The 26,482-nt window shown below is 41.5% G+C and overlaps 1 protein-coding gene across 2 annotated transcripts in view; it reads left to right on the forward strand.

Annotated features, from left to right (window-relative positions):
• The window catches only part of adad1 (adenosine deaminase domain containing 1 (testis-specific)), a 46,370-nt gene that overhangs the window by 6,693 nt on the left and 13,195 nt on the right, over positions 1-26,482 (forward strand). The window contains exons 2-3 of one of the 2 annotated variants that reach the window (XM_061275021.1): positions 4,410-4,475; positions 7,660-7,744. The gene's annotated coding sequence lies outside the window, so the exon portion shown is untranslated. The remainder of the gene's footprint in view (positions 1-4,409; positions 4,476-7,659; positions 7,745-26,482) is intronic. The other variant, XM_061275027.1, reaches the window with a different exon arrangement.

The following is a 26,482-nucleotide window of genomic DNA, read 5'->3' on the forward strand; positions in this document are numbered from 1 at the left end:
AGGGTGTATCATTATTAGAGAGACACTAAACTCCCTACCTCCCTCCCACCCCTTTTCATCCAATCAGAGCGAGCGGTCGAAGGACAAACGGCGAAGCTTCCCCCTAATTACCCCATGATACAATGCAATAATCCTCGCCGGCTATTCCCACATAAATCCATTGGGCGGCCCATTAAAGTTGCAGCGGGTGGGATCATTTACATGGCGGCAGTCCCGCTACACAACACATGTTTTTTTTTATTTTAACAACGCCGCCAAATGCGTCTCACTCTCCTCCAGTACTACCCCCCCCCCCCCCCCTCCCCAGGTGGAGCGGCTACGTTCGGCTCTAACTCAACGTAATGCCTCGCAAATTAAAGTATCGCCGGCGTTTGTGCTGCTCCATCAGATGAATGCGCTCTATTAGGAGGCCCCAAGCCGGGCGGCCAACAATTGATCGCTTGTTTGTGTTCGCCGTCCGCCGACGCGCATCGAGAGGGATGTGCGCGGTCTTTGGTTGCGCTATGCTGGCACAGGCAACCAATGCACCCAAAAAAGTGGCGCAAATGAGCCATTAGCATTGTGAAGTGCAATGGAACCTACTAACATTGCTATTATGAATTAATAGCTGCACAACAGTCGATATTAAGGAAGAAACCCACGATGTATAAGTAAATGATGAAGGAAAAACTTTTTTTTCAATACTTGGTTTAATAAAAACAAGTAACAAGGAGACAAAATAAGCAAAGCCGAGTCGAATGTTCAAAACATAAAATGTAAATGTTTGGTTACTTATACAAGCACATTCCACAGCTGATTTATGAAAAGAAAGCAACTGCCATAAAATGAAAAAAATCTGATGACTGCATAAATTGCTTCACGTTCCATCAGCGCGTCTCAGTCGTAATTTAATAATTTAATAATCATAAGGCAGCTGTAGTGAGTCCGCCAGGAGCCCGCTAGGATATTTGTGCATTAATTGATGTTTAGCGCAAGAGCGGTCTCACAGGTGCTGATTGCAGGTGCAATCATGAGAATGCCCTGCCGTTGACCCCGACAGTGCTGCCCCCTCCTCACCCCATAGTTAGCCCCGGCTTGCTTACCTTCACCCTGTTGTGGGCGTCACCCATTCAGGAAAATAAAATAGAAGAAAATAAACCTTTTTTATTGTACAGCGCTGGGGAGATTTCTGGATCTACAGGACAGTTGTCCCCCAAAAAGTATGTAGCCCATGCAACTAATCGAGAAAAAAAACATGTAATCGATGCCCAACTAATAAATAAATAAATAAATAAATAAATAAATAAATAAATAAATAAATAAATAAATAAATAAATAAATAAATAAATAAATAAATAAATAAATAAATAAATAAATAAATAAATAAATAAATAAATAAATAACATATACGTGTGTGTGTGTGTGTGTGTGTGTGTGTGTGTGTGTGTGTGTGTGTGTGTGTGTGTGTGTGTGTGTGTGTGTGTGTATATATATATATATAAATGAGGTCATCAGCACACACAGGAACAGGAAGTTGGAACTAGAATACTAGAATGGCGTTAGATCCGAATTGTGTGTGTTTTTGTTTCAGGGCCGAGAGGCGGCCTGGCTGCAGCGCCGGCCAAGGCGGCTAATTACATTTTCCACCCTGACAAGAACGGAGCATCCCTTCCTATGTTATTAATCATAATGAGAGGGAATATAATAAGCTGCCATTCATCATGCCGTTGACAGTCATCGTTTGCCATTTGCGAGGCCAAGCATTCTTCTTTTAATGGCCCCAAACTGAATTAATGTACACAGAGTCAGATGCCCGTAATCAATTGCGGATGAGATTTAGGGCCTTTTAGCTGCACAATGCATGATTTTCCATGGACGACCATCGATAACATTAGTTGTCAGAGAGAGCGCCGGAGGTGTTTATGTGCTCCGCGTGCATTACTCAATCAAACAGTCGGAACTGGGAGATAAATCTTTTTACTCCGTGCTTATTCTACAGCCAGCTCTATTACAATAGTCTAGTTGTACTTTATGGGGCCACACGAGTAATTGACGTCTCCTCTTGAATATGTTTATAATGGCCAAAATCAATAGTTTTGGAAACAAAATCATACTCTTAGGCAATCATCTCTATGAAATTGATTTTAAGACAATGTCACATTTTGGGCTAAGAAGTAGCAGGGGAAAATTAGTTCTTCCTGAAACTTTTGACAAATGAACTCCAGTAGAGAAACAGAAGTTGTGAATGAGAAGACAATGTGAGAGACTGTGAAGATGTGAAGAGTTTACTGTTTTGTATGAGTAGCTGAATTGCATCCTGATTCACAACGGTAATGTTTTTGCACATGGTGCTAATTTGAAAATAAAGATAAGCCCCCAGCTACAAAAGTATTACCTATTCAATAAACTGAGGGGGAACTTTGGAAGAAAAAAAAAAAACATCAATACAGGACAAATGCTGATCTTTCAAAACATATTGCCACTTGAAATTTACTGCAAATCTGAAGATAATACAAACTGAATTACATGTGAATTGAGCCAAACCACTCATGAATGATTGCTAGCTTTGTGCTAACACCCAATGAAAAATCCCATAGATGGGCTCACCAAACTAACATAAATTCTACGGTGTTAAAGGCCTTTAAGCCAGGGGTTCGCTGCCGTCAGTTTGTGGGCCATTTGGTACCGGGCCACACAAAAAAATGTCTTGCAGCATCTATGTCAATGTATAGACCTACTTTTATGATTAATATTTAAAATTGTCAACCTGGCTTGACGCTATTATCCGGACAAATCTACTCCAAACAGACCTCAGAGGATCATCTTTACAGGACCGGCTTTTATAAGACATGAGATTTGAGAGTCTGGTTTTTAACATCTGTGGTCGGGAAAAGGGCAGAATCGTGACAATCGTGTAGAACCCGGCCGTAGTGGGCCACGGTTTGACGAAATACAGCATTTTACTCGGTGGAGTTTGTTAGCGTTGCTTCGGAGCACCTTCTTTCCTCTTTTACTCTTTGTCGATGAGAGCAATCATTTCTTCATTAGGCTTTTATTTGTTTCCAGACGTTCCACTCCCGGGCTAACGTTGGTTCGGGTTCTCTTAATTACAAAAGGGAGGCACTCCTCGCCAAAATGAACGTTTCTCTGCGCCCGCGCTGCCTCCCAGAGGGCAACGTCTGATTGCGTCGGCCGCGACTGATGAAGTTATCCAAAGAGTGACCACGCCGTCCGACTTGGACTTTCCAGTTCTTTCCGCCTCAAGCCGCCAACGATTAAGAGGAGAAATTCCTTTATTTCCTACTTGTTAGCTTCAGAGAGCTCCTCTTTCCCCGCGAGCCTGCGGGCCCGCTATAAATGACATTGCAATCTTGTTTCTTCCTCCAGATAGCCATTGAGGAGGCGAAGGTACCTTCAGGATCTTTTCATTTCTGCTGCCGTTATTAAACACGTTGATAGAATCCACTTCCACTCTCGTCTGCTCACAAATGTCACGCTTATCAACAGCAGATGAAATGTGCTTCCACTGCATCCAACTCTTCATGTCAATGTAGTCAAAAAGCTTTGGCAAAGAAAACAGCAAGATATCACATATGACACGCTGGGTAGCACGTCAGAGGCTGAGATCAACCGAAGTCAAATTCCTCGTTTGGCATGCACAAACTTAGCCAATAAAGCTGATTCTGATTCTGATCATACATATATATAAAATAATGTGCCACCATCTAGTGTTTGATAGTGGAATTGCAGCCAAATAAACAAAAGGTGGAACGAAAAAGTATAAAACTGTCCACAAAAAATATATTTAAACAATAATGTTTAATGTCCTTGAAATGTAAAAAGTTCGGGTTTTTTCCCTTCCTTTTTTTTCCCTTCACAAGAACCAATGACAATTAGTTTAAAGTGAATAAAGTCGATAATGCAAGTATCCTTCAGTCCCATTCATGAGATACTCCCCCACAATTGTCTGGACTGCACTTGAGCGTGATGGACGTCCACGCTCGTCTTATAATTAAGTCGTCCCGGCTTCCTTTATTTTCTTTTCCCCCTCCGTGTTTACGTTTCTGGGCCGTGAAGTGCGACGTGACAAAGACGTGGAGCCGTTTGAAAGGTTTTGACTGGCGAGATGAAAGTTTTTCCAAATTCCAATGCAGCGCTCGCTCACTCTTTTGCTGTCTGGCTCTCGGGTTACAAAGCGAGGTCAATCCGTTTGCCGGTGACGAGATGTGAGTGGCGCGGGCGACGGGCGGCTAACACAAAACACGACAAACGGACCTGCCAGGCCTCTCCACTCTGTCAGCTGCCCCGTCACGCAACCCTCCATTTACAAAAAAGCCAAGTAGATAAAGTTGCCAGTCAGGGCTTGTTGTTGTTGGTGTGAAATGAGATCTGCCGCAGGCTGAGCTACTGTAACCTTTGTTTTCTTATAGGTTGGATGGTTCCTCCGTAAAAGTGCCAGGATCGGGATTAGGATGTTCGATGGCTACCGACAGGAGGTAAAGGCATCAAAGTCCCCACCGCTGATGGGCCAGAAACAGGATAGGGCACTTAAAAAAAAGTACATTTATGTGGCAGATTAAAAGTAGTCTGTCGGTGCTTATAATGTTTAGAGCAAAACAGGTGTCACACAAGTGCATGCGTATTTCCAAATATGAATCACTGGCTCAAAGTAAAAGAACAAAAAGTAAAATGCATATATCTGGATTGGATTTTATTGGATGAAAGAGTGCATGAAATCATTATAGCAGCGGCTCAATTGTTTTTGCAATAGCCTTCAAACTTGATTTAGTACAATTTGTCAAGTTTTTTTTTTCAACTTTATCAGTTTTATCACTAAAAGTTGAGAGGTCTTTAAAATAATACCAGAAACACAATAGAATTAATCCAATAAATCTAAGTAATTTTATTTACATTCAATAAATATCATGAACACAATGCACGTATCTCCTTTTTGTCCACAAAACAATACAGAATTACTCATGCCCCAATTTTGTGATTTTCTTTCGTAAAAACAAATACAGAAGCATAAAAACTACAAAATGCAAAATTTATTAAAAAAACCCACATAGCTCTTAACATTTTCAAAACTTTTCTCTTCTCGGAAAACAACCAAAACATATTTCATTGTTATACGTCAGCAGCAATAAAATAACCAAACCAAAAACAAGTACAGCATCCATTTTTTGTGTGTGTTTTGCTGGTATTTCATTTGGACGTACTGCCGTCATGGTAGAATGGCCGACTGGTGAAAACCATTGGCGAGATCGTGAGTTTGTGGTGAACGTGCCTGTGCACGCCGAGCGCCTCTTGCTTATATTGACGCATTCCCATCCGCCATTGTCTGAAGCCTGAGGATCACATCTTGAGAACTTGGCATACACACCCACCACTCTTTTCTCGCTCGTGAGCGCTGATCGACGCACTGACTCATGGAATGAACTTTGAAGGGCGTCTGGATAGCGTCTCCCACCTCCCCTGAAAGCGTTTTGTCGCCACACTGTCCGGGCACGCCCACTTTGAGCCTAATGCGCTGTTGCCTAATCTTTCGTGAGCCAAAGCACATATTTGACTTCAGAATAATCTCAAAACACACTATCAAAGTAAAATGTCACAAAAAGTATACATAGTGGAAATAATAATATCGCAAATGCACTTAATCTGGAGTTGATGAAATATTAAAATCCAAATTATTGAGAAAACTAAAAAAAAAACTTTTTACGGAAAAACACAATTTAAAGTTTTTTTTTTCAAATATACGTATATGGACAAAAAACAACAGTAATAATACTCCCCCCATCTCAGAATGCTTTTTCAAACTGCCACATATTGCCACTTTTACCGGATTGTTATGACATGTTTACGACACGTACAGACATCCGTTTAGTCTGCCGCGACACTTTAGCGATCCGGTGCAGATTGGCTTTTGTGAACAATCCCGATAAAACGGCGAAAACAAAAGCGTCGGGAGGAAGCGCCCCCATGGGGGACGGCGGAGGCCCCGGTCGCTCCGGCCGCCGGCAGAATCTCCTGCAGCCGGGGAGCAGATAGGGGCCGCAGGGAGGACGGCGCTGTTTGACTTTATGACATGCGCTAATCTGGGCGATCTGGAGCGTGACGGACGGCGCGTAATGGTCTGTGGACGCTCGTTTCTCACTAAGTGCCATCGTTCATATTCTTCAAGCCTCGCTGGCGAGCCTTTCAACTGCCTCCAATCCAAAAGATTCATGCAACACCAACACCCGTGGGCCACTTGGCATGTTTTCATACCTCGCTGGAAGTTAGTCGTTTTGGCACAGGCCACTTACTGGTTCGTGGAAGAAGAAGGATTTTCGCGATTTGTATATCGATCCACATTCTGGTCGAAGTTTAACACCTTGACTTGCATTAGTTTGTGGAACGCGTACCGTTTCCTGTCAAAAGTGTAACGTGTGTGTTGGCAGATAACACAGGAAATGAATATGAAATATTAAATGAAATATTAGGAAATAAAAATATCTCATTAAATCTCACAAATATACAAATGAAATGATGATTTCAATTAAAACATATAAGCAGAAAAATAAAAAATCATTAACTTCGTTTCATCAGGAAGGTCATTAAAACAAGAACTTGAATATTGTGAGTTTATTAAAATGGAAAAAAAATGCTCTTTATATAAAAACAGTCATTAAAAAAAACTCAAGCGGAGTTTTTAATTATCAGGGGGGGAAAACACTACAAAATGTTGTGATTTTTTAAGATGAAAAAAAAACACTGAAAAAAAATCATAAAATTTGGAGGAAATTTAAAATGTGCCTTTTGTTGTACAACGATGACGAAATTACTGATGGACATCAGTCAAAACTTTAGCCACAGACCATTATAATAAATTAAATGATAAATTAAATTATAATGTTGTCCTCCATTTGAAGGTGTCAGATTGTAATCCATGAGAAAAGGCTCAGTCATAGCAGTTATTGTGCAGACACTGTTCATGCTGTGCTGAGTGAAGATGAAAGAGGCTCCGGCTGGCCATGCTGGTCGCTTTTGCCTTCCACCATTAAGCACACAATGGCCCACCTGGCCGTATCCTTGTCGATATCTGCCGATGTTTACACCGAGCTTCGGAGATTGATATTTGACCCCCGCTGTTTTCCGTCAGCTAATGTTGTCGTAATTGTTGCCGGCCAAGACAATTTAGTGTCACCTGCAGAGAGAGACGCTGCGCATAATGAGTCCTGCATGGATCGTTGTGCAATAAGAGCGCCACGTAATGCACTTTCCCCCCGCTTGATTACGGAGGTAAATTCCGCTGCTTCAAGGCCGTAACTGGGCCATATTTTCCAATAAGATTACACCCAGCTGGGTGTCCTGCTTGCATCACAAATGCATAAGAGACACATCTCACATTGTTTGGATCCTTTTGACATTATTAGCTTGATTATCACAGGCATCCTTTACCTTGAAAAAATACGTTCAGATATGCTCTTTTTTTTCCGATATAAATATAAAACTATACGATACCTGTCTACATGTCAAATCGAATTGTGACTTTCCATACATTTGCAGATGTTTTATGTTTTTACTCCAGTTGTGATGGAAAGCCAAGTGGTGCATTCTTGTTGAACTTTAGCATCACCTCTGTATTATTTAAACAATGGCGCAGACGCTCTGGTTCTGATGTCTCGTGTCCCGCTCAAGGGCAACGAGATGCGGTTCGCTGGTGGAGGTCCGGGGGGGACGTGCGGCCAAGTATCCGTATGGAGTACGGTAACCCAAATCTAAGGTGAGTTCCAGGCAACATGTTTTTCAAGGCAGGAAAAAATACTCACATTCTGCACTTGACATTCTCTTCAGGTCAGGTTTGACTCATTCACTGACAAAAAAAAAAATCGATGAAAATGTATATCGTCTCAGGATAATCACGTCTCGGTGAATCAGTCCTCGAGATATGGGCCTTTTTTTTTTACTTTGATGAACAGTGGAAATGCAAATTGGGCTGTCACTCCACAGCAGAGCTGTCTATCAGTCTGTCTTTCCGTTCGCCCGTCCATCCCTGTCCATCCATTCAGCCAATGGCGATTTTTTTAACCCAGTAGCTCTTTAAAAAATGAAAAAACTATAAGTCACCTTCATCTAAAAAAAAAAAGAATCACAGATTTGAGCTTATGTTCATCAATATTAAACTATAGAAGTCACCTTAATCTCAATTTTGAAAAAAAATCAATGATTTGAGCTTATGTTCATCAATATTAAAGTGAGCGGTGAATAAGTGCTATTTAAGGAGTCTTTTGCTGACCTTAAGTGTCTGCTTTTGGAGGAGGTTGTGGGAATGATTTGGGGGCTAAGTCAAGTCAATATTGAGACGCACACAGGTCAATAAAAGGCGTAAAGTGTCTTTCTCCTCTTCGTTGTCTGTTCTTCCCGAGTGACAGACTGAACTCTTAACACCATCTGCCCCAAAAGTAGCTAAACTTGACCCCCACTGCCTCCAGGCATCTCCCCTGACTCGCCCTCCCCCCTTAAGTCAACACCCTACATGACATGAAAATTCCTCAATTCATCACCGAGATTGCCAACTTGCGTTGAGTCAGATGGAGGGAGACATCAACGTGCCATCCACGTGCCTCCGCTCTTCTTTTAAAAGAGTGGAAAGCTGTTTCCCCACAATGCATTATTCCACTCAGGTGCTTGGCTTTCTCCGGCTTGCTTCTGGCTGCTGATGAGGCAGGATCTGTTTTTCATCTTTGCCGAGCAGAAGCACGGCCTCGGGGCTGCGGGCCGGCTTTTAATTACGCCGGGACAGAAAAGTTTTATTTTGATTTATTTAAAAACAAGCCAACAAAATGACTAATAGTGTTACTCACTTATTGTTTGATTAAAACAAGGCAGACAGGACGCTTATTAAATTATTTGCATTTTTCTCATCTGGGAGGCGTTAATATAGAATTCATTTTATTAGGGACTGTGAGTATTAAGCGAGGACAAGTAACAAACCTCATAATTTATACACACAGTGGTACCCTTGACTTGCTGGTGTTCCATCTTAAAAGTTTTTATTGACAAATTATCCGCTACTACCTGGTTGTTGTTTTTTTATTTCCTTATGAACAAACTTGAGATATGTTGCTGCTCAAGTGAAAAAAAAAAAAAAAAAACTAAAAAAGAAACAGAGGAATTAAGGTACTGTACTGCCCTGGTATTTGGGCAAGGAGAGACTTTTAGCCATTACGCTAGGCCACACCCCTTTTTAGCATACGTCCAACACCGCACCCTGGAAAAAAAAAAGGCTCTCCTGCTTGCTCTCCTTTGCTTGCTTTATATACACCACATTTAGTTGAATTGAATAATTTTAGGTAAAAACAAATTTTGAAAAATAATTAAAATTTCAGAACAGAAATCATCCAAATTAGAAATTTAAAGATATATTAATAATTATTCACTTCAATAAGATTTAAAGAATTCAGATTAAATCAAAGCATAAATAAATACTTTTATATAGGTATTTTCAAAAAAATTAGGACTAGATTCTCTAAAACAAATTGTTGCAGATTCATGCGTAGTGATATTATTTATGGCTGCCATGATGGCATTGATGTGTGCGGCTGGCTGGACCGGGAACATTGTACGTTCTCCTCCCATGGAACATCAAACAACATGCTGCACTTATTGATCTGTGCTGGTATTTTAAGTTTAGGGTGAGGGGTGCTTGATCGGGTTACCACGCTCCCATCTTGCTATGCAGGGGTCTTTGGAGACACCCCCACCCACATATGTCGCACGCTTGCGCTGGGTGAAGGGCGTGTGGACCGGGTCATTTACAAGCTTCATTCTAAAGATAGAGCCAGCACGTCAATGAGGAAATAGTTGCCCATTAACTCTCCCCCCTAATCTATTCACGTCTAATGATTTTGTTGAATGTGTCCTTTAACTGACCTGGCTCGACTAACTCAATAACAATTTGACATGTATTAGATAAAATTACACTTAAGGCAAATAAACGCCTGCCTCCAGCACACGCCTCATTTTTTTTTTCCGTCCGAAAGACAAACGGCTAAATTATCTCAAAGAGTTAATTGCCGAGCCCATTTGAACTCTTTTGCTAACCAAAACAGCAGCCTGCTGAACCACAGAGACCAAACATATGCTGTGAGTAGAGTTCACTTTAAAAAAAGATGCAGGATTAGACTTCATTCAATTAACGCATAATTAAATGATTAGGATCACCTTTTGTTTAGTATGAGCGACGTTGCGTTCCACATTCGGTGTTTGCTTGATGCAATCACTTCTCTTCCTGAGTTTATTAACGTAATATAAAAAAATATTGCCACCACACAATCAAATTAATTGGATTGGGAGGTTATTAAACGCCTCGCTGTCCCTTCCTGGGGTCTCTAACATTTCAAAGCAGATGATTGGTCACTTTCACGCCTGGCTGCCCCCCAGCCTAACATAACTGTTCTTAGGGGACATTTGGCCTAACATCAATGCGGCCAATATGATGAGTGTATAACGTTACCGCGGAGGCCCCTGCAACAGATAGGGAGGAAGGTTCCCTGGGGATGAGGCTGTTTTTTTTTATTTTTTTATTTATATATTTTTTGCTGTGGCAAATCATTCACACAATGGCCTCTTTTCATGTGGATATGATAACTGCCACAAAACTACAGAGCGATGAAAAATAAAATCATTTGTCAGTACAGTACAATTTCAACACATTAGTATTTGCAGCATTGCCCCAAAGTCATAATATGCAGCGATAGTTTCACAATAGGAATTCACTTTTACGGAGAATTTTGACGGCAAGAATTGTGGCAGACTGGGTGGAACCAACCAAAACTCCAAGAAACATAAATATGGGCACACACAAATACTGCAGTTGTAACTTACTTAATAGCAATATACTTTGTGCGAAAACTAAATGTGCTACTTTATTCAGTGTGAAAATGAAAACATTTCTCACCTTCATGATCGTGATAATAATAATACAGTATTATTGCTTGGCGCTAACAAAAATCAAAAGACGGCGGCCGGTTAATCAAGCGTTATTATGCTTGCTAGTAAATCCTATTAAGCGTTTAGTGAGAGGAGAGAGCACTTGAGGATCTTCTTCCCACGTCTAAATGACGTTAGCATGGCCATTTTAATTCACCTAATAATTCCTCATTTGTAATCGCTGTTGTATTAAAGACTTGAGGAAATACAACCCTGCTTCAGGCCTTTTTTCTTTTCTCCCCTGTTAATCCATATTTATTACGGTGCACCTTTATGCTAACCCTAGTTTGAAACCCTAACCCTAGTTTGAAACCCTAGTTTGAAACCCTAACCCTAGTTTTAATATTGATGACATAAGTTGACTAGACCTTTTGTTTTGATTTTTTTTTTTGGTTTTGTTTTATGACTGAAACATCCATCCATCCATCTTCAATACCGCTTGTCCCCACGGGGGTGGCGGGCGTGCTGGAGCCTATCCCAGCAGTCATCGGGGGCAGTAGGCGGGGGACACCCTGAACTGGTTGCCAACCAATCACAGGGCACACACAGACGAACAACTATGCGCACTCACAGCAATTTGGAATGCTCAATTGTCCTACCAAGCATGTTTTTGGGATGTGGTAGGAAACCGGAGAGAAAACCCACGCGGGCACGGGGAGGACATGCAAACTCCACGCAGGGAGGTGGAATCGAACCCGCACCCTCCTAACTGTGAGGCGGACATGCTAACCAGTGCCTCACCGAGCCGCCATATGTATCATTAGAGCAAATAATTTGGACTAATGGGATTTGATGCAGCACTTTTCTCCCCCCTGAAGAGGCTCTCACAAGAATTCGCTGAGTTTTGCGAAGAAAAATTGGGGGGCGGATACTCCCCGGCGTCACGAGCAACCTATTAGTCTCTATAAAGGATGATGAATTACAGGCAGAGGGGGAGGAAAGCCCCAGTACATGAAAATGTTGGGGGGAGGGGGAGCTATTAAGAATGATAAAGTGAACAACTTTAATGGTCGATAGTGAGCGAGGATATGAGAAGTGGGAAAATGTCGGAAAAAGGGGATTTCCATGTTCTACTTTTTGACGCCGACAAGTTGACGTTCACAAAAATGTTCACCAAGCAAAAACGTGCTACGTTCATCCAAAATATGAACGCCTTCAATGAACGAAAGTTCAGGTAAGACACCGAATGACTTCAAGGTGTTCGCCACTTACCGCGCTAAAACATCTGGGATGCATGGACTTAAATTATTATTAATTAACAACTGCAACAAATATATTTAAATCCAATATTTGCTTCAAAAAAATAATTGCACAGAAACTAACCCACTAAATTTTGTTCCGATTAGATTTTTTGTTGAACTCAGTTGGGTCCTTTCATAATCGATGATGCGCTTGTGGCAAAATTTGGAACCAACGTCCTTATTTGTTGACGTCTCGTTTGACTTCCAGCAGGAAGATAAAAATCCTCGTTAACTCAACATTGTAGCAAAGCTATGAATCATTCGGGTGTCCCTTTCCCCGTTTACATGAAAGTCAATCACGTGTCAGAGAGAAAACAAATGGGCTTCTTGTAATATTCTGGCAAGGGGAAGCAACACTTAAGTGGGGACTTGTCTTCACGTCTTAATGGATGCGCGCTTGTGTCTGATGTTGACGAATGAAGCGCATTCCTACCTGAGCCGCTTAAGTGCTCATGGCATGAGCTCATCAACTTTTTCCTCTTTGCGCCGGGTGAGAGTGAACTCGGAAAGCTTGATTTGGGAGAAGCTGATTCAATCAAATTTGCAGTTTTAGGCTGTTGAACACTTTTTAGTAATGCCCCACCCCAGATATCCCCAAGAAAAAAAATGAGAGGGAAAATTATGAACAGGTTTTCTCGGTTTTTGTCATATACGTTTGTTCGGAAGTGTCGTGAAGTAGCACAGATGAAAATTTGTGGCCCCCATCATAGCTTAAGATGCCCAATCCCTGTTTCTTATCTTGATAAAAAAACAAACATGATGCTTTCTTTGTATTGTCCCTTTGAATGCATGATACTCGGATGAATCCCCAAATCATTTCATCATATCAGTTCAGTCACCGTCCCAGATGGCTTTTTTATTGGAAGCTAATGTAATACATAACTGCTCATCCGTTTAAAAAAATGTAGACTGTGTCTTCTAAGTAGAAAAATCATGTTCCAACACAGGAGGTGACAGCCACGTTTGTCTGAATTTGATGTGAAAGAACAAGCCCATCAAAAGCATCGATTTGGCATGGCAGATGCGAGAGGATGCTGGGGAGGAGGCGTCGGTGTTGACATCAAGCGTACCTCGGAGGCTCGTCAAGAGGAAGAGCAGCGTTGTTGTTGTTGTCTCGCGTCGAGACGGGAAGCCAGCGCCAGCGCCAGGCCGGCGCGTCTGCTGTGGAAGGATGAGCTCATTCTCATGGGGGGAGGGAAGGAGGCAGGGACATCCCCCCGCCCCTTCCTCTTCCTCATGAATTGACGTGATTGATGTGATAAGTTTAAAAACAACATTAGGCTCCAAACATGCTCACGCGCCATCATTTTCATAGTAAATCATACTCTTATTGCTGTGTGGAGATGGCACATGGCCACTGTGTGTTTGTGTAGAGTTGTGTAGGGATATTTATTACACACGCTCATGTGTGTGTAGAGTTGTGTAGGGATAAATATCACACACACACTCGTGTGTGTCTGTGTTTCTGTCAGTGTGCGTGGAGAGTTGTGTGGGGATAAATGGCGCACACACTCATGATGTACATTTCTGTGCTTTTTGGTGGAAATGAGTGCTTTTGAAATTTATAAATTAGATGTACACTACAATACTAGTTGTAATACTGATTAATGCGAAGTAGTAAGTGTCATAAAATAGTTTGATTCCGTTGAAATGCCGTTGCTAACCAAAATAGCAGCACCGAACCTATAAGAACAAAAGTGTTTCATGATAGGATATATGCACTAATGACATCTTGATTCACCGACGTACATTTTAAAATTCTTTAACGATAATTGTAATGATAATAATTCCCATGTTTTCACGATGGGATACTTTCTGGATGCATGATATAAGGTGCCCTTTAAATTAACAGCAAAATGGCCCCTGATAGGATAAGATTAATAAGAAACAATTTGGCCCCTGTCGGAATTTTGTGTGGCACTGGCGTCATTTGTAACGTCTGTCAAAGTGGATTTGACGCCATTCACTTTGGCCAGAAGAAGATGACACTTCAATTAAAGTGGATGTTACGGCGGGGACGTGATGTATGGACAGTCGCCGTGAGGGTAATAACAACGACGTGGCTCTCTGTCAAAGTGTCACTCTGATGGCTGAATGTGAAACCAAAGAGAGAGAGAGAAAAAAAAAGTCAATACGTCAAGTAGAGAATGCAATTTCTGTAGCAATTGTGTGTGATGTCTGAAGAGCTGACGCTGAAGTGAAATGCTTTGTAATTAATTGAACTGTTGAAATGTGCAACTTGAAGTTGGAATGGTTCAGAATAGAAGATCTTCCATTTGGGTTTTCTTTTCTCCCAATGTGAGAATTTTCTAGGTATTTCAAATAGTTATGATTTTAAGTTTGTGATAAGTTTTGTAAAATGTCTACATTTGTTTGGAAATGCTGTCATGTGAAATGACAAGAAAATGCAGGAATTTGGGGAACATGATAATATATTTCCAGAATGAGATGAACTGTTTGGATTTGTTTTTTCATCGCAAATTGACTCAGAAATTTGGAAGGAGTACAATGACAGAATAACAGTGAAAGTTCACTTGGTTTTATTTTTCTTGTCCTTTTTGGTGGACTGGCATAATGTGGAAGTCAGCATGCTTGTCGTGGTGAGCACTGCGGCTAATGCAGCGCAGACATTTTCAAATGAGATTCATCTGCTTTTCAACTGCATTAGCGAAGCTCCGTGATGCACTTAATGCCGCCACTGTCGGCTCGCGATGGATCGTACGACTTGAAAAATACGATCATGTACTTTGCAAATAGACTGCGTGCCAATGTGGACGGATGAGCATCGGTCAACTCAAATCAGGTCAAACCATCTACGATTGACTTTGTAAGTTTGTTGCGGTAATATGGACAAGCATGTGGAACAGTTTTGTAAATTACATTTATTATTATTTTTTTATTAAAGATGAATTTCTTGAAAAAGAATTGTGTTAAAATTAAGAGTCACAAAATTGCAACTTTATTTTTGTAAATTGCCTTTTTTTTACATTACAAATTAAATGTGTTAAAACTAGGACTTCCAACTTAATTTTCTCGCAAAATTCAACACTTTAATCTCACGGAACTATCTCAAAATTATATTTGGATTGTTTTATTTGCATAAAACTATGACTTTATGCACCTAAATATATGAATGATTTCATTAAACTAGTACTTTAACCTTGTAATGAAAACTTTATTCATGATAAAAGTTTTTCTTATAAAATTATAACTTTATTGTAAAATTATGATTTCATTCTTAACAATATGACCAGTTTCATAAAATCCTTACTTTATTGTCGGAAGATTATGACTATTCTATAAGATTTTGATTTCATTTGTGCAAATGGAAGTACAAGTTTACTCAAACATAAAACTTGGTTCTCACAAAAGTGCAAATTTATTGTCATAACATCATTCATTCTCACAGAGTTGAAACAAAATTCTAGCCCCAGCGCTCGTGAAATGACTACTTTCCTAAAATTGTGTCTTTGTCCTGGCAAACTTGTATTGTCGTAATTACAACTTTTTTTTCCTGAAAATTATTACTTAATTTCCAATTTTTTTTGTATAATTCTGACCTCATTCTTGTAAAGTTCAGAATTTATTCTGTAAAATGTGTATTGTTTTTTCATAAAATCACACAGTTAAAGCTCACCAAATTTATAAATATGACTCAAAAAATAATCGATTTGTAGAAACAAGATTTTTTTCCTTTTAATTTAAGATTATCGTTCAATTATGTTTAGTCTTTTTGTTCTCACTTCCCACCAAATTTCCCTAAAATGACGACCTTTGTTTTGTAATCTTACAAGCTCCTTTACGGCTTTATTGTCCTCAAATTTCGACTTGAAACCGCCATGCAAATTTGTAGTGGTTGACGTTGTTGGTGATGGATGCGCTTCCCGTAATGTTTGTTGATGTTTTTTGCCGTAGCGTGGCTGTCAGGAGCTTTCTGCTTTCCTTCCTCCCCTCCGTTCCGTCTGAGGCTTCAGTGTCAAAACAGTACATGTGTCTCCACAATGAAGACGGATTGCTCTTTGCTGGATGCTTTGCGGCGGCGGCGGAGGAGGAGGAGGAGGAAGCGACGGAGAACAATCACAAGTGGAAGATGAAGAAGGAAAAGGGGAACAAGTTAGCGAGTGAGGGGGAAGAAGAAGATGAGGAGGATACGGGAGGAAGTGAGAAGCTTGTGACAGCATTTCAGGGCTTTCCTGTGTCCACTTAAAAGGTTCGCTTTCCTGTGGAGCGCATAAAAATGGAAATGAAATCTGTTGTTTTCATAGAATCCCTAAAGGGCCGCTTTCTACACAGGAAACGGGAAGTCTACAAAAATGAATGGTTGTCAATTTTAACCAATATCCCTTGTTTGCACTTCAACAATCTTATATTGCCTTTGAAATATCTAAAAATTATTATTATTATTATGACGACCAGGAAAAAAATAGCTACGCTTTCGTGCCGTGAAAAAGTATTTGCACTCTCCTCAAGTTCTTTTTTTTTTTTCCCCACACTTTAGAGTCCTCAGACAAATGTAAATATTAGACAAGTGAGTTGAATTACTAAGGGAAAAAATACTGAAACATTGTATGCTGATGCTTTAATGACATGACATCACTCTGCTGCTTCCTCCATGAGCGTTGCCCTTTGACCTGACTGGATGATCATGTGATGGTGCAACCCAAAGGTCACGGCGGCTAGTCAAAACTGCACTGTTGACGTGTGACCTCGTGTCTTAAGACCTATCGTGCATGTTTAAAACTGGCAACAGAGTAAAACAAATCAGAAATTACCCACCGGGTAGCTTTTATGCTTTTTTTTACTGCATCCTAAATTTTGGAGGACTCTATTTATACTTGAGTGATATTATTTTAAACCGACAGTACTAACTTGAGTAAACTTTCTGGCTAACCCCACCGCAAGTTATGTTGACCCATGAAAAAGAAGGAAGGAATGTCAAGCCACATTTCAGCCTCCACTTTGAATGGGCCTCATCTTTTATAGAGACGGACTGCAAGATTATCATTAAAAAAAATCTAATAAAAAAAAAAAAAAACACTAATCAGAATTTACTCAATAGAAACTCGTTAGTTTGTTTCACTTCATATGTAATTATTATCAAGGACTACGTACTTTTTACTTTTACTGGAAACATTGTGAACTAGGAGTGTCATTTTTGACTACTCTATTCCCGATCGTAAAAAGCAGCTCCGTCTGCGTTCCGGTCTGATCAGAATCAGGCCGGGAAGAACCGCGGGAGGGGGAAAAAAAAAGAGAGAAGAAGTGAAAGAGAATGAGTGAGCGAGCGAGAGAAGCTTTTAAAAGGATTTTGTCGGTTATTGACTGGTTGCACTCTTCAGCTAATAGCCATTTAAAGATTATGGGCCTGCTGGTGGAAATCAAGGCCTCCATTGTTTGCCTTATTGCATTCTGGCAGATGGGGGGCTGACACAACAACATGCAGCATCCCTGCGGGGCGCACTCGCCCAAGCCCCGACCCTCCATCAGCACATCTCCTATTGAACCGGCCCTAATAACCGCCCATGAATTATTAATCGGCGTACCATATTGGAGAGAGGGGCCGAGGGCTGAAGGCGGGAGTGCCGATTGGCGTGCAGGTGCCAGTCAGAGAGGGGGAAACTCCAAAGAGTCCCACGGCGACCATTTCTCGGAACAGGCAGGACGTTCCGATAACCGGCACGGGCAGATAAAATATATATTCATTAAATGTCAGATTGCTGATGAAATGGCTCCCATCCATTAGCGGCTAGCCGGGCGAGCGGCCGGTTAATGCTTCTTCCCGCTTGTTCTTTGGCTTTGGGGCGGCTTGGCTGGGTCGCCGGGCGAGGCCGGGGGGGATACAGGATCTCGGAAGTTTCCAGGAGCAGGTGTTATTCCGGGCGGAGGGGATCGGGGGTCAAAGACACCTGTCGGCGGAAGGATCAAGTGAACTGGATGTCGGCCGTTTGGCTGTCTGACCACGTGATTTACGGTTCACTTTGGGCCTGGCTTGTTTTTCTACAGCTGGCCAGCAGATGTTGTCGGTAAACGCTCGTGCTCATGCGCTTCTAATTGTGGATTCTAAAACTGGGCGATTACTCGATTTTAATGATTCATTTTTTTGGGGGGGGGCAAAAGTACCGTTTTAATTTTTTGACTTAGAAAATCGTCTGATCCCGTTATGACTTTCAACTCGCAACTTTAATTCCCAACAAGAAACTGACCTCAACAGAATTAGTTCGAAGTAGATTTGATTTTTAAAAGCAGTAACCAAGGTCGCCCTGCCTCAGCTTCAGTTAAGTTCCGTTTCCTACCGTATAAAGCTTAAAATAATTGATTATCATGACAAAGAAGTTACTCAACTACCAAATATATCGGGAATGTAGTGCAGATTGTGTTTGCGGCTTTTTATCCCCCTAAAAGCCTTCATGTTGACCCAAACCACAGTTGGAATACCACAAATAGGAATTGGGGAGGGCATTTATTTTCTCAAGTGCAGATCAGACTTTACACCTTTTTTACAAATGTAGGGCCAACACAGATTTAATCACCTCACAAAGTGAAATTAAGTCATGAGAAGAAAATGAAATTGATCCAATTTTGCCCATAGCCTGAATACACATCTTCCCTTTGGGCAGAGAAATATAAGTGAGGATTTTTGTCTGTGATGTATCAAGTTTAGAAGACGTTTCTTTGCACTTTACACAGACAGAAATGATTTGCGGGTAGATACTTCCCGATTCTCACCATTTTTTTTTTTTTCGCATTTAACACAGACCGTCATTTCATTGCCATCATTGAATGTTTTTTCCCCTTCTGAGGAAAAATAGTCTGGTGCAGGTTGACTAATAAAAGGTCGGGCAAATAAATCAGCGCCTCCCAAAAGTGCAGCGTGTAACGAGGTTGGTGGGTGTCGTGACACCATGATACGGGTAAAGGCGGCGTGCCTGCAGGCAAAGCGCAAATGGTGGTGGTCACAATGAACACCATCTGGGTACATGGGAAGGGGAGGGGGGGGAGGGGGTTGATGGCGGTGGGGTTAAGCGACAAAACAAAAACACCAGCTCTGCCAGCATGTAGCCAGCACCTCCACATAATATAGCCACCTCCCCCCTATCCCTCTTCTCTTATTCCCATGTGGCTGGGGATCAGTGCCAAAGGAGCCACAGGCCACTTGCAGCCTGACAGTCAGCTCCTCTAATGGGCCTGGCTGTTTATTTTGCACGGCGTGGAAGTGGATTAGCTGGAGGTAATTACGCTTAATGATGCGGCCGTCTCACCCCGCTGGGCCGTAGTCACCCGTCAGAGCTCAGCTGCTCGCGGGCCCTATAGCCGCCAGCGCCATCCATCCATCTCTCCAGCCCTCCATTCATTGGGGATAATGTTACCGATTAGAGCGCCGCAAAAAAAAAGGGAAAGCTGGGATGGAGATTTGTCCGACGGGTGCGGGTGTGAAAGGAGGAGTGAGCTTCATGTCCCAATCGGATTACACGCTGTGACGTGTCGGTGTCAAAGACTATTCACTTTGTCATTAAGTGAGTCATAATACTCAGTGAATGATTGCGTCGCTATTTAGGGGAGGGAGAGAAAGAAAATGGCAAGCAGACTGAATTGATGTAAAATTGGGTCGCTTCCCAGAACATCGGCATCTATTAGCGACCACCTTTTCGTAATCTACCGTGAAGTGAAGTTGATGCTTTGTCTTCTTCGAGGAAGGAAATAATTCGGACAAATACAACAGTTGGACCACTGTGAAAAACTGCATTATTCTAAAAAATTAAATAATGATTTTAATACTATACAGCAGGCTATCATCTTTTCTTTCTAGAAAGTGGAACATCTAAACGTTATCCTCATTTTAGGGAATTAACAAAGGAGTCAAGTGGGACACTGTGGATAGAAAATAAATATGAACTCATTTAACAGCTTGAATTTTCACTTCAGGATATTGCAACATAAATACTACGTTTCAACTGAATCTATTTTCGCTTGACAAAAATAATATTATTCCATACTGGATTCTCCTTGAGTTTTTTATTTTTTATTTTTTTATTAATCCCACCCACTGGAGGTTGAGCCTATTTAAGTAAAAAAAAAAAAAAAAACCTACATTTGACTTCTTTTTTTTTTTTAAACCAATACATGAAACCAAACACTCTAACGGCTTTGAAATGATGGAGGAGAAATTTGCGTTTTCCGCATCACTGCTTAACTTTCCCGACGGACGTAATTCTCACGAGAACAGCTTGATATGTATGATGGAGCACTTTGCATCAAACGTTGACGTTTGTCAGCGCACCGGCGTCAATGCTCCTTTGTACTTAACTTCTGTGACGCGTGACTCGATCTTGGTGATAAGGCACGAAAACAGAAGACTGTTGTTCAACTTGCATATTTTGCAGTAAAAAAAATAAAATAAAAAATCCCCCCCGTTTGCTGCTGACAGGTGTCATTCCATTTTTTATCATGTGCCTTTTCCCTCCATATTAAATAACAATTCCCTTTTACATGTGCTCCGGTGATGCGTATAATTCCTGGAAAACATATTGCAACCACCCTCTTCTAACGCTGGATTGTTTTTTATTAATTGTGAGTAAAATAGTTAAAAGACAACAGGGGGCTCTTTGGCCGCTCGTTACAATAACATTGCACAACAAAATGAAGTCGTAAGAGTCGGTCCGGAAAGGGGGATTTACGGTCACGGGAGGTTTTCTCTGCTCGACTTTTTTTAATTGGAAGCGAAATGAGCTGAGGAAATGCGGCTCACTTATGGTCAATGCAATTTACGCTCATCCTAAACAATTTTAGCTCATAATGCTTCAACGCTGTTATGCGTTTGGGGATCAAGAGGCGAGTGCTTATATACAGTGGGGGAAATAATTATTTGATCCCCTGCTGAATTTGTAAGTTCACTTACAAAGAAATGAACAGGCTCTATATTTATGCTTGTTTATTGATTACCATAATGGACAGAAGCAGTTAAAAAGACAAAAAAAAAAACCCTCACTACATAAAATTTAATGTGCGAAAATGTTTCACATTCAATTACGTGAAGGAAGAATTTGATATTGACGCAAACCACTGCATGTTTAAAAAACTCCTTTGCCTGGAAACACAAAAACTTCAGCTCCCTCTGCCGCTTCTCTATTGGGTTGAGGTCTGGGGACAGACTAAGCCACTGTGTGACCTTTAACCCTATGCTTCTTGCAAAGACAATCCTTTTGCACCCTGACCGCATGTTTTGGATCATTGTTGTGCTAGAATTCTTATCCATGACTCATTTTTGAAACAACTCATTTCTTGCTGAGGAAATCAGGTTTTCAGTCAAGCACAAAGACTTCACTTAATCGCATGGGTATTAAAGCCAAGGTCCGGGGGCCCGATATGACCCACCACATCATTTTATGTGGCTAGCGAAGACTAATTTTGCATCTAAAATTACAAATCGTCTTCACTTTAAACAGAAATAGAGACACTGCATAGCATTTTATTATTACCATTCGTCTTTTTAAAGATTTTAACAATTTTTACTAGTCTCTGATTTTAAAACTCGTTATTTATCAATTTGTTGTGTAGCCTATACTGTATGTATAGAGAAGACATTGACAGTCACAATGGCTCTCCGAGGGAAACTATGATGCAGCCTGCGACCAAAATGAGTTTGACACCCCTGCTTTAACGGTACCGGGAACCAACAAACTCCAACAAAGTCCCCTTTTATCATTAGTTGTCAAACTCTGTTAGTCTCAAACTTGTTTGCAATTGGCCACAGCGCCAGTAAATGGCATTGCGGACTTTTCAACCTCCTCCTCCAACCCCAAAACGTAACAGAGAGTTCTGGCTGAGGGTCAAATACTTGTTTTATTCAGTTAAATGCACAATATTGTAAAACATTTTCACTCAGAACAATCATCCACACTCACAGCTACGGGCAATTTGGAGGGGTCAGTTTTTAGTAATGTGGGAGGAAACAGGAGCAATACTAAAAAAAACATGTCAATTAGAGGCTGTTCATTTATTGTTAAGTGAGCAAACATACAAATCCAGCAGGGGATCAAATAATGATTTGCCATCGTCTGAGCGCGACATGAAGGGGGAGAAAAAAAATACATTTATTATGTTCATCCATCTTGGAAATTCCGCGGTAATCGCAACAAAGTGGTTTTTCCTCTTCACCAAAATGAAGTTTGACTTAATCCAATCAGGGGTCAGAAACGCATCTTATCGGCGTGAAAAGGACAGCGCACATCAGGGTTAAAGCGATTACACGCTGTTAAAACACGCCCGGCCTCCATTTTCCTGCCTTTTCCGGTCATTTTTGAAAGCCTTGCAGCTGTAATAAAATATCACTTTTTGTGCGTTTTTCCGACAATAATCGCATTTAGCTCCGCCACCGCCGAATATTCCCGTCTCACCCTTTTAAAGCACTTTGCTCCAGTTTCATAGAAATGACAAGTGAAGAGGGAGGAATGAGGGAAGGATCCAAATGGAAAGCTTTAGTAGGTTACATGGCGTCACGTCTCGTTTTTTGACTTGCCGCCGCCCTCTCAGGGATCCTCATAAAGTGGTCTGATGCTTCATAATGCAGGTCATTATCCACACTGCTGTGGGAGACCCTCGTCCCCACTTATGGTGCGGAGACTCCCTTAGCCACCGACGCTGCGTTATGCATCCCCGTAGACTCCCTGATTGTCCTTTCCCGCTTGCCGTCGCCACTCCGGCGCTTATCGACACTAAGTCGGCCCCACAAGGCGCTGCTCATGCGTACGACAACGGCCCTTTCTCCGCCTCTGCGGTGCTTACCACTTGAAGCTTTATTGAAAGGCAGAGCCATAAAGCCGAGACCAGATATGACTTTGGATGTGATTGCGCCGGGTGACCGATGTATGAGTGCAATCAAGTCACAGGCAATGATATCAACCCTGGAACAAGAACCATCGCAGGTGGGAGGGAGCAAAGGCCCCTCCCCAAGGCCACTTAAGGGAGCTGGAGATTTACATGTAGACATATACGTACAGGGGTTGTATTTTTTTTGACTGAGGTAGTACTTGTATTTGTTTTACCCTTCCTGTCTAGAATACCTGCTTCTGATAGGGGCAAATTTGACTAAATTCTTGTGTATGAGCACTGGATTTTGTCCCAAATTTCTGCTTCGAATCAAAATGTCCCACTTCCTGTTCAATTTTAGGGGTGGGTCCTCAAGGAATTTTCATGCTTCCTGAAATAATAGCCAAGTGTTGATCAAACAAACTGCTGTCTGAAGCTAATTTCCAGAGAATTCTCAAAATGATCATCAAATTGTGCTAATGCTATGCTCCGCCCACATTAGATGGCTTAACACCCCCCCACACACACACACACTCAAAAAAAACATTTACTATCAGCAATCTGTCGAGCATATCTACTTTCAATTGAAGCTCATTTGAGCCCATTCCCAAGTATGAGCCCAGGAATTTTCTCATCACCAGATTTAATTGAAAAGTAAACATGACACAATGATATAACGACACCAGTCATGACATTTCCAACAAGCCATAATAAGCCTTGATCATTTATCAGTTAGACAGCTGATATTTTGGACTTGGTCCTGGAGCCATGCTTTATTCCCGCTTACAATTACACATAACACAGCCCGCTGCTTCATTAACCCTGGCTTCACCTGGCCGAGCGCAGAAGACGGCTCGGGGTGCTTGCGAGAGGATTTTTAATGAAAGCTCTGGCATCTGTATCCAATTGATCTTCTCTCTGCCCCAAACTAAAAAAAAAAAAAACCACCCAGAATGCTTTGCCAGCCACTTTAATTACTTTTTTTTCCATGCACGAGGAATGGCGAGCGGCATAAACTGACAGACAGGTGCAGCCATCCTGATTAATTAAAATAATAAAGAGTGAGCGAGGAGGGGGAATATCAATGCGTGGACACGTCGTCTTGATGGGCAAGCATTGATTTAGTCCATGACAACAGGCTGGCCTTCGGGCCTGTGTGGGAGAAAGGGAAAAGGGTGGGGGGTGCGGTTGGTGGGTTGGGGGCTTCCCGTCCTCGGGGTCTCGGCAGCTGCTACGCACCTATGGACACGTGATGGAGTTAATAAACGCAACCTCAGGGGATTCATCAAGCGTTTGTTTCCTATATGACAAAAGCCAGCATCTTTTTGAATGATTTGCCCAAAGAGAGTCTTATTGTCCTCTCTCATATTGATATCGCATCACGTTGTAGAAAGTGGAGTGGGCTCAGGAGAGGATTAAAATAACAATACGCCGACGGATTGACGGTGAGAACAAATGAAGCCAGTAAAGGCTCGTAGCGTTCTAGTACTTTTGGCCAATACAGAGTGGATTTATTTTGTTGCCATGCATTTAAGTCCATGTTGTTTGACATCAAGGATCAATAAGGAAATATGGAGATTGCTTGGTTAGCTTTGAAATAGGCCCCATTTGGATTGGCTTGATTGGCTTCTCAGCGAGAGTCGGTGTTGATGAACCTTCTGTGTACACCTTCCGTTTGGATGTTTGCTATATTAGCTTCCTACGCCAGCCACTGTCTGACAAAAAGATGTCATTTTGAAAGAACTGAAGGCATTGCGTTTGACTTTGTTTTGATTTTCTATCAGAAGGGGGGGGCTGGTGTAATATCCACCCATATTGTAGGCTGAAACGTGAGAGGCATAAGTTTGTGGGCGCGAAAGGCGACCTGTAGTTCCCACATCCTTGAGCTGACACTTTAGAGAGCTTCTCTTCGTCTCAGCCGAGCGTGTCCGAACAACAGCGACGCAGAGGAGAGCGGCGTGTTTAGCGCCTCTCTGTGAAATCCAATACAAGCGGCGGCTCGCAGGCCTTGAAGCAAACCTGCCGGGCTTCAAATGAGCTCTCGCACAATACTGCATATGCTTTGGCTTTCGCATACTACAGGGTAAAACATAGCCATAGGGGTTCATCCTGTTAGGACGATAACAAAGGCATCACATTGACAGTGGCACCTTGTACAGTGAGGCTCGAACTTTTTAACGTGTTCTACAAGTGTGTGTGTGTGTGTGTGTGTGTGTGTGTGTGTGTGTGTGTGTGTGTGTGTGTGTGTATGTGTATGTGTATGTGTATGTGTATGTGTATGTGTATATGTATATATATATCAAATCCTGTAATACTTGTATCAATTACTTCTGGGTATAAAATTAAAATACATCACAAGTCAACCACGTTAAAGAATATAATATATTAGTATAGGATTGTAATACAAGAACAAACGATATTTTTTGCATTATTTAAAAAAAAATGTTTTAGTATAGAATAGTAATATTTACTGCATTCATTTACTTGTTTTGTGTTTATATATCTCTTTAAATTGATCTTATTATCTGTTTTTAAACAATCAAATGTAGCCCATGAGCTTTAGAAACTGCCACCTGCTTCAGATGAACACACATGTATGTCAATATTTTGGCTCATTGCAATGTTTTTCTGTATTTTAACCCAGAGGACATCAGCGTGTTGAGGTGGGATGCGCCCCCTAAAGGACAGTAGCTGCTTTACAGTACTTTAGCCTCATGAGGACAATTGAATTTTTCCAGAGACAGGTTAAGAAGAAAAAGTGTTTCATTTGTTCTTATAGTGTTATTAATTCTTAGACATGTTGATGCATAGACAAGGGAAGACATTGTATTTATGGCGATCATTCATTCTGTACAACCTGCACCGATTTGCTAATACCTCATTGCCTTTCCATGTAGTTTAGCTGCCTGTTTCTCCTCCCGATTGGTTAATTTAAAGCTTGTGACCACTTGAACTCATTAACCAAGCTGTTTGCCCCTCACGGCTTTTTGTATGTGACAACTTCACAAGGAAAGGAATTCCCTCTCCGCTTTCTGTGAGGGACGATTGGTAATATTAGCTCGCTAGTTTCATCCAAAGATCCATTAATCATGACCTTCTGCTGTTGACCCTTTGACTGCCACTGACCTCTGGACATCATGTTACCACCCGCCAAGGCGATCAGAACTTTCAAAGTTTTTATTTGCTTTATTTTAAAGAGAATAAAAAAACTATTGTTGACTTTGATATGCAATTCAGGGTTCAAACCATAAACTCAAAAAGGTTTAAATGTTGACTCATTTGTCAAGGTTACTTGATTGAAAAACTGGGTCCTGAAATAGGCATTCCAGAACTGTGTGCCCTCCTGGGGGTGCGCATATGTAAATTAATTGGAGCACATGAGTGAGTGAGAGGGGGTGCACCAAATTTGTCAGAATGTCGAAACAGCGGCGTGACTTTAAATGGTTGCCGTTCACTGAGCCAAAAGTCCTTTGTCGGCCACT

This window comes from Syngnathus typhle, linkage group LG1 (assembly GCF_033458585.1).
Source record: "Syngnathus typhle isolate RoL2023-S1 ecotype Sweden linkage group LG1, RoL_Styp_1.0, whole genome shotgun sequence".
Taxonomy (NCBI): Eukaryota; Metazoa; Chordata; class Actinopteri; order Syngnathiformes; family Syngnathidae; genus Syngnathus; species Syngnathus typhle.